This window comes from Mustela lutreola, chromosome 16, assembly GCF_030435805.1.
Source record: "Mustela lutreola isolate mMusLut2 chromosome 16, mMusLut2.pri, whole genome shotgun sequence".
Lineage (NCBI taxonomy): Eukaryota > Metazoa > Chordata > Mammalia > Carnivora > Mustelidae > Mustela > Mustela lutreola.
In genome coordinates, this window is record NC_081305.1 from 29,139,863 (window position 1) to 29,151,403 (window position 11,541).

General features: G+C 45.8%; 1 long non-coding RNA gene and 1 pseudogene across 1 annotated transcript; one reads left to right on the forward strand and one right to left on the reverse strand.

The window, feature by feature from the left end:
• The first annotated feature begins 534 nt into the window (after positions 1-534).
• Positions 535-623, forward strand: LOC131819034 (small nucleolar RNA U13; annotated as a pseudogene).
• An 8,051-nt stretch (positions 624-8,674) lies between these two features.
• LOC131818504 (uncharacterized) lies at positions 8,675-9,412 on the reverse strand. Its single transcript, XR_009348851.1, has 2 exons — positions 9,184-9,412; positions 8,675-8,984 (listed from the first exon to the last, which is right to left on the reverse strand). It is a non-coding gene; the product is annotated as an uncharacterized LOC131818504 (long non-coding RNA).
• Between the last annotated feature and the right edge of the window lie 2,129 nt (positions 9,413-11,541).

Genomic DNA, 11,541 nt, shown 5'->3' on the forward strand with positions numbered 1-11,541 from the left:
TGTTCTAACCTGGGGGGGGGGGGGGGGGAGGCTGCCTGAGGGACCAGCCTCTGTGGCATCTGATCTGGAGCTCAAACAGGAAGCAGTGGGTGTGATTCAAGAACATTCAAGGGAACTACACCCCTGCAGAATCCTGAGGCAAATGATTACTGATTGGGGAGCATAAGAAAGCAGGGAAGGCCCAAGAAGAAACAGAGGTTAGACTCGGGAAAATGAAGACATTTAAAAATGGTCACAGGTAGGGCACAATATATAGGCCCAGGAAAGACTTATGTCCAGAAAAGACCTGAGAAGACCTCAAACTTTCATGAGAGGCTGATCCCAAGGCTCAGAACTTGCCTTGCTAATTGGTGAAGGTCTTGCCCACCAGTCTGCAAAGACAGGGAGAGGTGGCTGATTTTTTTAAATACCCAATTTTAAACAACAGATCACAAGGCATACAAAGAAAAAACAAAATAAATCTCCAGACACAGTCCCTGAAAACACACAGGCATCATACTTACTTGGCAAAATCTTTAAAAGAACTGTCTTAACATCCTTTTGTAGTTCATAAGCATGATGACTGAGTATGCACACCTTGTCTGCCTTGAACCTTATGACCTTGGCACATTACCCATCTGATATAAAAAAAACAACAACAAACAAACAACCAAAAAAAAAAAAAAAACTATCTTAAATAGACTCTAACAGCTAAAAGAAAACACAAAGAACTAAAAGAAATCAGGAAAACAACATGTGAACAAAATAAGCACTTGAACAAAGAGATTGAAACTATTTTAAAAGAACCAAGAGTGGGGATGCCAGGTGGTTCAGTTGGGTAAGCATCTGCCTTCAGCTAAGATTATGATCCCAGGGTCCTGGGATCGAGCCCCAAATCTGGTCTCTTGTTCAGCCGAGAGCCTGCTTCTCCCACTGCCTGCCACTCCCACTCTTGTGTACGTGCTCTCTCTCGCTCTCTGATAAATAAATAAATAAATAGATAGATAAATAAATAAAATCTTTAAAAAAAAAAAAGAAAGAAAGAAAAGAAAAACCTAAAGGAAACTCTGAAGGTGAAAAATATAATAACTGACTCAGAACATTCACAAGAGTAGTTCAGAGCAGATACGAATAAGCAGAGCAAACAATAGCAAACTTGAAGAGGAGTCATTTGATATTATGAGTCTGGGGAGCAAAAAGAATGAAGAAATCAAGATTCAAAGGGACTTATGAGGTACCATTAAACAGGCTAATATATGCATCAAGGTGGTCTCAGAAGAAGAGGGTAAGAAAGGAGCAGAGAGATTTGAAGAAATAATGGCCCAAAAGTCCTAAATTTTAGAAAACATATGAATCTACCTATCCACAAATCTCAATAAATTTCAAGTTTATTCAAGGAAAAACATGCATGTCCTTTTGTCCAAAAATCTGACTTTAGAAGAGTTTTTCTGTAAGGAAATACAGTCATCTTGAACCTGGGTGGACAGTTAGCTACAAGTGTTTGTCACAGCCATTTTGTAGTTGTGAATAGTTGGACCAACCTATACATTCAATAATAGAAGTTTGGGTAAATAAAGCATATCTGTAAGATGAGACATTGTGCTGCCATTACAAAATGCTGACAATGTCCAGAACTGAACATAAAGAGAAAAGAAGGACTTATAAGATGCCATGTGTTATCTTATTTTTGTTACTCAAGTGTGTATATCTATTTGTGAGAGAGAATTTGGAAAGATGGCCATGAAAGAATGAAGGGTAGGTTTTGTCTGAATGCATGAGATTAAGGATGTGCTTTTGTTTTCTTCTTTCTGCTTCTATTAAAAAAAAAAAAAATTTAGGGACGCCTGGGTGGCTCAGTTGGTTAAGCAGCTGCCTTCAGCTCAGGTCATGATCCCAGCATCCTGGGATCGAGTCCCACATCAGGCTCCTTGCTCAGCAGGGAGCCTGCTTCTCCCTCTGCCTCTGCCTACCATTCTGTCTGCCTGTGCTTGCTCTCTCCCCCTCTCTCTCTCTGATAAATAAATAAAATCTTTAAAAAAAAAAATTTAAAAACTGAGAATAGCTAGTACCAAAAAGACAAGAAATAACAAGCATTGGCAGGAATGTGGAGGAAAGGGAACCCTTGTACACCATTGGTGGGAATGTAAATTGGTGCAGCCATAGTGGAAAACAGTATGGAGATTGCTCTAAAAATTAAAAACAGAACTACCATATGATGCAGTAATTCCACTGCTACATATTAACCCAAAGGAAAACACTAATTCAAAAAGACACGTGCATGCCTGTGTTATTGTAGCATTATTTACAATAGCCAAGGCATGGAAGCCACCGAAGTGTCCACCAATAGACGAATGGATAAAGAAGGTGTGGTTTACGTGTACAAAGGAATATTACTCAGCCATCAAAAAGAATGAGATCTTGTTGTTTGTGATAACATGAATGGACCTAGAGGGTGTTATGCTAAGTGAAATAAGTCAGACAGAGAAAGACTAATACCACACGATTTCCCTTGTATGTACAATCTGAAAACTGAAACAAATGAACAAACAGAAAAACGCAAATAGGCTTGTCAATACAGAGAACAAACTGGTGGCTTCTGGAGGGGAAGTAGAAGGAAGGAGGTGAAACAAGGGGATTCAGAGGTACCAGCTCCCAGTTATAAAATAAATAAGTCAGGGATGCCTGGATGTCTCCGTTGGTTAAGCATCTGCCTTCAGCTCGGGTCATGATTCTGGGGTCCGGGGATTGAGCCCCACATTCGGCTCAGTGGGGAGCCTGCCTCTTCCTCTCCTTCTGCCTGACACTCCCTCTGATTGTGCTCTCTCTCTCGCTCTCTCTCTCTGACAAATAAATAAATAAATCTTTAAAAAATAACTAAAATAGTCATGGAGTTGAAAAGTACAACATAGAGAATCTAGCCAATAATACTGTAATACGGTGACAGACAGTGACTACGCTTATCACAGTGAACTTTAAAAAATATATATATTGGATTTATAATAAGAGAGAAAATGGCTTGTTGCGGTTTTTTTTGTTTGTTTGTTTTTGTTTTTGTTTTTGTTTTTAAGATTCTATTGATTTGACAAAGATCCAAGTGGGCAGTGAGGCAGGCAGAGAGAGAGGAGGAAGTAGGCTCCCCGTTGAGCAGAGAGCCCGATGTGGAATTCGATCCCAGGACCCTGGGATCATGACCTGAGCCTGAGCCGAAGGCAGAGGCTTTAACCCACTGAGCCACCCAGGCGCCCCTTGTTGTTTTTTTTTTTTTAATATTTTATTTTTATGACAGACAGAGATCACAAGTGCCTGTTTTAAAATTAGTCACATACCTAGGAAGTGCCAGAAGTGGGATTTGAACTGTTACTTCCCGCCCGGTAGGCCACGCCGCCTTTTGTCCCAGCACCAAATGCCCCGGCTATTAAGATTCCCTTCACTTGGAATGGCCTCTTTCCCAGGGGATGCCCCCACCCCCACCCCCACCCCCACCCCCACGATGCCCCACTGAGGGCTCCCTTCATAATTGCACGTACTCTAACAGGCATAGAGAGGATTTATTGGCTATGAAGGCCTGAAGTTTCATCATTCGGTGGGCTTTCTAGTCTCAGCTGCTAAGAGAAAACTTAGCTTTTTTTTTTTTTTTTTTTTTTGCTTCTGGATGCTAAACCTCCAAACACCATTTCACCTGCAAACAAGAAAGCCACTCACCTGGAAAGCCACATGGGCTCCATGCCCTCTTCAGACCTTCTTCACTAATCATGAGTGCAAGAGCCAAGAATCGGGATGACCAAGCAGTGAAAGCTAGATGTTCTCATTTTTTAGTTTATCAAGGTGTCTTTGCAAATTTCCTCTTTAATTTGCATCATTTTCCCCTAGCATCACCTTCCCTCCCCTGGGGGGCTTTGGATATCAAACATAAACAGGAAATACGAGTCGGTCCCCTCACCTTTGCCAAAGCCTAAATGAAATCAAATAAAAAAAAGTAATAAAATAAAATGAATGATGGTCATTACCTTGCCACGGCCATTTCAGAGTAACAAGGTCTGACAAGTATTAATTCACCATGCAGCCATATACATGCCCAGATTCTATGATGCTACACTCACTCCCCAGGACTGCGGACTGAGATGTTTTCATCCAAAAGAATCTTTAGAATTCAAGTACATGAACTCTGAACTGTACGGTGTCTGCAGGAATAAAATTCCACCAGGAAAGGGATTCAGACAGAAGTCAAATGATGGATGGCTCCACTCGGAAATCTGCAGCTTTTAAAAATAAAATCAATCTCATCACAAATTCAGGAGTACTTTGCCACCAAGAGTATCAGGCAGAACCACTGGAAACTCATGCCCTCATAAAAGATGCTAAAGCCCTGAAATCATTGACTCAGGGGGTTAGCAAAGAAGTCTATTTTACAGGTGGGGACAGATGTTTTTCTAGCATGAGCTTTCAAGGTTCAAGAGAGCCCTGATGCCTACGGCAGTAGTGTTCTAGGTTAGAAAACTCAGCTTGGGTTCAACAGGCCAATAAGGGTGATCTTCCCTGGACCTGGGGTTTCCTAGGAAAGAGCTCATCTTCGGCTACTAAGGCAAAAACCACAGAGGTGTACAGTCAAGTTCCCGAAAAGAAGAAAGAATCAAGAAATGAAGGGAGCCCGGGTTTCCAGGAAGAGATTGAGGAATATAGCTGACTCTCTCTAGGACTAGTTAGGAGGTACAGGATGGAAGGAGCCAGAATCAAAACCCCAAGAGTGTAAGTTCCACCGACAAGAATGACTTTTTTATTCCTAGCAAACTAAGACCTCATGCTGAAACTTCTAAAAGGGAAAATGTAGACGTCAAAGCCATATCAAAGGAAAGCAAGAAAAAAAAAAAAGAAAAAGAAACGGCAGGAAGGTTCATCAGACACCTAGGAGCCACCAGCCTTTCCTTTTCAGAGGTTATTAAAATGTTTGAGATACATATATATTATATTATTAGATATATAATATAATATAATATAATATAATATAATAATAATATATTATTAGATACATAATATAATATATATATTCATATTTCAAAATATGAGAAGAAAACCATAAAATTAAAATTAATAGAAGTTTCATTAAAATGCCTGCAAAACTTAATATTATAGCAACTTCATTAATGGCTAAGTTTAGTAGTCATAAAAATTCCGTTATATTGCAAAGCAGTTTGAAGGGTAGATATTTCTCCCCTTGCAGGAATTCCTAGGTGTACACGATGGCCAAGAATGCTCGACCATCATCAACAAAACGAGGTACTCAGAGCCAAGTCATTCCAAGGGCAAAACGACGTTTAAAGGTCTTTCTCACGGTCCTAGTGAATAGCGGAGGTGTAATGGGTGTGGTGGGAGGCAGGACGGGGGTCTCAGCAGGTAAGGGGGCCTCCCCCCATGTCAAAGCAGCCCCTGCACGTGGGCCACCGCAGATCCAGGGAGCCAGCAGCCAGGGGGAACGGGGTGGGGGAGGGGGCTCGGCATCATCCCCCTCAGCGCCCCCCACCCGCCAGTCCCCACCCCGGCCTGATGGCCCAAGCCCTACCCAGCTCCCTGGCTAAGCTCCCACCTCACTCTTAAGCTTCTATCGTAACAACAGCCCCAGGGCCAGACCCCTAATTGTCAGCTTCTTCTAAGTGCTAGGGAAAAAAAAAAAAAAAAAGAAAAAACCCTCTCCAGTCCTCCTTCCCCTCCCCAACACAAGCCCAGGGGGTCAGTCAGGTTCAAAAGGTGAAATAAATGAATCTTCACACATTATAAGGACCCAAGCAACATTCTCTGTGGCATTAGTGCCTGAAATGGCAGCTAGTAAAAGCAGGTGTGCCGGGCGCCCTGTCAGCTAATGACACTGATAAGCTTTGCCATGCCCGGTTCTGCTTCATTTCAAACAGACTGTTGGAAAAAAAAAAAAAAAAAAAAGAGGGGAAAGCCAGAGCAGAAATAATTACGGGAGCTTGCAGTGAGAGCTCAGAGAGCCTGCAGGCAGAGACCAGCGGGCCTGATTCCATTCTCTTCCTTTTATTTCTAGAACCTTAAACGTTCTGCTATTATAAAAGTCATCATGTCAGCCTTCTCCCCAGCCTCTCCGCTGCCCATTTTCAAATTGTATCAATTGGTAAAGCTTTGGGGCCGAAGGATTTTCATCTTGATTTCTGGTGTCTGTGCTTTAAAGACGAAGCCAGCCCCACCGACCTGATTCCAGCACGGAGCCGCCCGTCCTGGGAACGTGTTTATCATCGGATCCTCCCTGGAAGCGCGGGGAAACGGGGAAGGCTTGGCGGGTCTCTTCTTTTCCTCCAGTCTTCCTTCTCCCTCCCTCCACCTCTCTCTCTTCTTCCCTTCCTTCCTCCCTGCCTTCCATACTATTATTACTAAAGCAAACAGGAGAACAGGAGAACAGCTCCGTCATCCATCTCCAGCTCGAGTGGGTGAAGGGGAGTCTTGGATCCTGAACAGGGATTTGGGGCTGGGGCAGCCGGCTTCCGGCTTTCGGTTCTTGGGGAGACTGGTGACCTGGCTGGAACTGGTCACCAGTTCCAGTGACGCTGGCTTTGGAACTGGGGACCTGAGAAGAAAGGCAGAGCGGGGACCCCACAGAGGGGCTCTTTTAAACTACCACTTTCTAAACAAAGAAGCAACAGGGTTGGAGAACAAGGGCTGTGCTGGCCGTTTTAACCAGAGGATTGCATAAACAGTTTAAAAAACAAAAAGTAAATAAAGAAGTGCATGCCTAAATGCCCGTTTCTGCAGGTCCTCGTGCATGGGGGGAGCACTCCCAGATCGTTTTTCTAAATTGGCGAGGTGGGAGCCCCAGAGAGTGGGTTATTTAAATGTTCAGCTGGATCGTGGGAGGGCTGCCCAAGCAACATCCACGCTCCTCTCCTACATGCACCAGCCACCGGGGACTCTGGAATAAATGACCTGCTGGCTTTGTCATGCAAGGAGAGGGGCCCAGTCCCCCCTGTCACCTGCCACCCCCATGGGGGTAGCCAGCAGGAAACCAGAAGGGAGACAGGAGGCAGAGAAGGGGTCCCATGGGCACAGAGGTGGAGATGGAGCCCCCTCGGACTCCCCCCCCTAGGCTCTGCAGAGTGGCTTTGCAGCTGGGTGGGCTCAGGGCAGCGTGGGAAAGGCCTGAGGAAGACCCTGGTAGGAATCCCAGGGTCCGGTTCAGGGGCGGGATGGCACAGACGCAGCCTAACACGTAGATAAATGAATCAAGACACCTGTGCTGAATTTATCACCGGGGCTCCCAGGATGAACATGGCAAAGACGTATGAGGCCCTATCTCCAAATTTCCCCAGGAACGATGATGAAGGTTCCCCATGGTCTTTTTCCCTGATTCTCTCCAATTAATCTAAGTGTGCAGCTTATAGGCCTGATGACTTCCAGCTTTGCTTTTCAGGGTCTCATCAAAAATATAGATAGATAGATAGGGATGATATCTATCTATCTATCTATCTATCTCACATCTTCCTGAGCGAGCCCCTTGCAAAGGCACCAACAGGACAGGTAAAACCACGTCCCCGGTCAAAATGGCGAGAAATAAATCTGTGTTGAGAGAGAGAAGGAGAAACAGAGAGAGAGAGAGAGAGACCGAGAGAGAGGAAAAATGCTAATTGTACCACAGACGCTGACAGACTTGACAGAAAGTGTCTTCATTGAGAAATTGCGATCTGAAGTTCTCCCTTGTTCCTTCAGAAACAGGAGGAGAGAGGCATGGGGGAACCTGACAGGAAGTGAGGATTCGAGACTTCAAATACAAACATTATGAAAAACAAGCAACATCTGCAAACAGTAAGTACTTATTTATATTTTATGGAGTGTGTGCTTGGGATTCTGACAGGTTTTTAAACAGAGACCATATTAGGCCCATTCAGAGCGGAGAATGTCCCTTTTAAAAATGCATGACCCCCGCCGCTTGGGCAGGTCGGGCCGGGCTCGGCTGGCCTCAGGTGAGCCTTGACCCCTCCCGACCTGGTCTAACCAAACACACGTGCGGGTTGGCCATGGGACCGTTTAGGGCTCCCCTCTCAAGGTCAGCGCAGGCGGGCGCTGGAGGGTTAGTATTCAGCAGGCTTCTCCCTCAGCTGACGGAGCCGCTTTGAACTTTTCCCTTTTGAACAAATAGGACGGGAAAGAATTGCAAAGAAACAGGCGCTGAGAATCATAGAAGGGCGCTCGCCGCAAATAAATAAATAAATGGCCAGCCGTGTCCCCGGAAAATGAAAGGCACCACTCCCGGATTGCCAGTGTCTCCACGCATTTGGGGCAGATGAGAAACTTAAAATAAAAACAATAGAATAAACCGGCGCTCTTTTTCTTCCCCCGCTCCGAAGGATGAACCCTTTATTTTTGACAACAAATAAGAGGCAGTTGGCAGGTATGGTGTGCTGTGCGCCATGAAATATTTAGCAAGGCAGTAAGGACTCCCCGGACAGCTTTAAGAAAACCACGATTATATTCAGAGCGAAAGCCATGAACAAACAGAGGGGGGGAAGACAAAGAAAGATAAAGGAAGGCCTTTCATCAGGACTTCCTGTCCAATAATGCAGCCAGGCTTGATCCATATGTTTTGAGAAAAATCAAAGTGTCACAACAATCCAAAATGTCAATAGCTCCGGTAAGGAATATTGTCTAACATTTTCTATTACACTGTTCAAGAATTTGCCTCCCAGCACAATTTGGAAGAAAACACTCTTTTATTTCGAAAACAGTCAAAGAAAAGAAAGGCGAGGGGTGGGGGAGAAGGAAGCAGAGCAAGGCGCATTTCCCTGCCGTGTGTAATACAATAACGCTCTGGACTCCCGAACCGGCCTGAAAGCCGATCCTCTGATGAAAGTGAGTTCTGCACACCTCTCCTGTGTTCCGTCCTTTCTTTGCGCCCACTCTTGCAAAGGCACTTCCTGGACGGTTGGATGTCACCGAGCCGTCTCCACGCCGCGGGAAACTGGAGAAGGTGGGCTTTCAGCTGCCTTCATATTCGGATAATCCTGCATAACAATTTCAAGGCTGCGTCTGGAAAGTTCCACGGGCCCCTCTCTGCGCTTGGCGCCTGGCCCCGCTGGGGGACCTGTCTCAGGGAGGGGAGAGAGGTAAACAAACAAACAAACAAACAAAACCCACCAGACCCTGGTGTGTAAACAAATAATTTATGGCTGCCTCTTCAAAATGGAGACAAAATGCACGCACCTTGCCCTCGGCGGGGGCAGCCCTGCTGGATCCAGTTTGACAGAACTTGGGGCTGGCACCTCCTGGAGTTGCCTCCTCAACATCCTGGACGTTTTAGAAGGAAAAAAAATCAAGCACAAGTGGCCGCTGTTGGTGCCTCGTGGCGTCTTAACTAGAATGAGACAGGCCTCCGACAATCAATATTAGTGACAAATTAATCTCTGCGTATGAAGTGTTGTTAGCTTGGAGGCTGTCCCGGTGCCCGACATAATTGTCTCAATGAAGTTGAGGCCTTCATGCCCATTTGTGGGTAGTTTTCCTGGGCAGCTGCCTGTGGTTTAGCACTCTGGTTGGCCAGAGGGCTTCGGTCACATCGGAGGAAATCATAGGGCGTCCCTGTCCTTGTTCCTTTCATTCCCTCTCTGCTAGGCCTTTGTCTTTGCTTCCAAACAAACCCTTGCCAAGAGTTGAGAAGCCATCCTTCACTTGTCTCAAGGGAGGGAGAAGTCCAGGCGGGGGGGCAGGCGGTGGTTGTCGACGTTTCTGCCCAAACTCAGAATTTACTAGAAACTCTTTGTAAGCACGAGGCGAGCCAGACACTCCATGTCAGGGGTTCCAAATTCTCCTTTATTTATTTACTTTTTCTTTACAAAATGGAGAGGGCACATGATGCCTCTGTGACCCCAAGATTTCTAAACGTGTCTGTGCGGGTGGTGGTGTGGGGGGTGGGGCGGGGAGGGCAGGATGTTCATATCCAGAGCTAAAATTCACCCAGTCTGCATTGGTGTTAAATATTGGGATATTTTATACCAGTTGCTGAACAGCTATTCCCTGCCAGTCCCCCTGGTGCTTGTTGTCCTGGCTTTTGCCCAGAACTCTCCTCACTTCCTTTAATTCGGCACCTAAAGGGTTAATATCTGGTACCACAAGAGGACCCACAGGACATCCCTGCCTGGTGCCCATGGGCAAGGGCCACTGCCCACCACCATGGGGTATTTTGCTATAACCCTACCTTAGTTCCACCACATTCATTGCCAAGCCTGAGGTCATGCAGCCTTGCCCTTGGCCGAGTTCTTGGAGAACGCCTTCGGGAGAGCAAGGCTTTCCTGAGCGCTCCCCTCCTTGGGACCCAGTTTCCGACTGACTTCAGTCTCCCACCTGAGACATGGAGGGACCCTAGGGAACAGCACAGCAAACAGGCGAGACTCAAACGCCTCTTGCCCCAGTCACAAACAGTAAACAGCAGCAGAAATCAACACTCACCAGGGTATAATTGTCATTAGTATGTAAATTTTAAAAGCTCAGTCAAAAATATCAATACCTCCCACTTAATTTATTACTATATAAAGATGGATGGTCGTGGAGCGTAGCATCGATTTTTACAGCCCTTAAAAAAAAAGAAAAGGCGGGGAAGAAAATCGTCAAAGACAACTTAACACAAAATGCTGTGTCTCAAAATTAATCACCGTGTCTTTTTAAACACGCACACACACTTACAAAAACACTGTACCAACAGCCCGTGCGGGTCCATCTTCTTTGATTGGCTTTTGTGAAAATGAAGAAATGAAAGAGGCCATTTCTGCAAAGAGCCCTCTCAGAATGGATTAGATGTAAAGACGGGTTAGCATTTTTACTGTATCGACAGCCGACCATTAGGCGAGCGCACTCCAGCCCCGCCACTGAGAGGAAATCGAACAGAGCAGTCCCCTGGCCGGGCTGGGCAGGACAGCCTATCAGCTCCCGGGCCCTGGCCCACGGGGCTGTCACTGCCCTTCCGCGCTCTCTCCCCGCCTGCTGTCATAATGCCATCACCTCCCTATTTCCTAAAGTGTTCCTAGGAATGGTCATGACCATTAAATAAATAAGTAAATTCATCATCAGGTTTAAAACTGTGTCGGAGAGCCTGTAACCCTGGGAATTGTGTTTGTGTCTGCAATGACGCAGAGATCAGCGCGTGATTGTCCCCTGGGCCGTGAAAGGATGGGACACTTGCCTGCTTCTGACGTTTTGAGATGCTTGCCTGTGTGCAGAGGGAGAAGAGGGGTGGAGACAAATGATGGAGAGGGACGGGGGGGTGTGGAAAAAGGGAAGGAAAACCATGAAGATGTCGAGGCGGGGGTATTTTGAAAGTGTGTTGCACGCCGCTCATTTTGTTCTGTTTTTCAGGCACTGCGGCTCTGGATCGTGGAACGTTTCCCTGATGACAGCATCTAAAGCTTTCTTGTAGCCCGGAGAGGGGTTGTGTCTCTACATCTCCCGGTGAGCCAAGATTTCCAAAAGAACAGGCATGCCCACATTTTAGTGAGATAATAAGATAAAGATATTATTCGTCTCTGTTGCACGAATTCTAGGACTCTGTCTCTCATGTTCCTCAGCAAA